Source organism: Alligator sinensis, unplaced genomic scaffold, assembly GCF_000455745.1.
Source record: "Alligator sinensis unplaced genomic scaffold, ASM45574v1 scaffold904_1, whole genome shotgun sequence".
Lineage (NCBI taxonomy): Eukaryota > Metazoa > Chordata > Crocodylia > Alligatoridae > Alligator > Alligator sinensis.
Genome location: NW_005842587.1, coordinates 712,465 through 713,655, shown reverse-complemented (window position 1 = coordinate 713,655; position 1,191 = coordinate 712,465).

Below are 1,191 nucleotides of genomic sequence, written 5' to 3'. Positions count from 1 at the left end.
TCTAGAACCACTTTCACCCAAACAGGAAATAAAAGCTGAGTTGGAGGACAACAATTTCTTTGTCTTTTTTTTGTTAGATGGTAAGACGAACGGACAAGTGCCTCAGCTCGCTGCACTGAAGACAGGCAAGCAAAGGCGATTACCAGTTAACTGATCAGCAGGCAGGCATGGTCAGGTCATCATTGGGTGAAGAGTTCAGAGGTCAGAAGGTCATAGGTTAGTTGCCGGTGGCGGCTGGGTGGTTAGAAACAAAACAAAACAAAAAAAAACAAAACAAAAAAGAAAGAAAAGATAGAGAAGAGATTAGTTCCAGCTAGTGACGGCTTAATGACAACATGAAAACTAATCACAACTAATAAAAACAGGCATGTTTAATTCTGACGTACTGATTGACACCATCTACAGAATGCAATAAAATCATGACAGCCTGGTATCATGATTTGAACGTGTGAAGGAGAAGCCCACTCCCACAAAACTGGTTAACAGGAAAAAATAGAAATAAAATACAACTAACAACTAATGGTTAGTAGCAGTCGATGAAGAAAATTGGAAAACGAAAACAATGAACAGTTTTTGGAACTTGGTAAAGAATTCTGAAAAACAGTCAGTGCATAGTATCAGTATCTGACTGCTATTAAGCATTAGTATTTTCCCAGGTGCAAGCATTAAAGCAACTATTAATGATGGATGTGATTATTAATAAACTGGTTGTTAAAAGAAATGAATCTAAGAAATTTTGAACTTTCATAAACAATTTGGTTTAACAAACTATGGGCCAAACAAGGTTTCTTTTGTTCATAAAATTTTTATTGCTTTTCATTTATTCTATTTACAAACAACGTGGAATTTCTTGGCCTCATGATACAAAGCAATACTAAACTGTAGTCTAGCAGTGTAGGCATCATCATGGGAATCAGGAAAAGGCTCAGCCTATTGCTTTAGCCAGCATTTTCCTGTTGAAAATACTATTTTACACAGATAGGACACTTACAAAATGTACTTGCATGTAAACACTGTAAAAGTCCTGCCATTTTAAATTCTATACTTAAAAAGCTCTAAGTACATCAAAAAATAGAGAAAATATCTAATTGATACTAATAAGGCATTTTTTAAACTACAAACAGCTCTCTTTATTCATTTTCAAAGCTAATACTCTGCAAATACAATAAAATCTGACATTTCATATACATT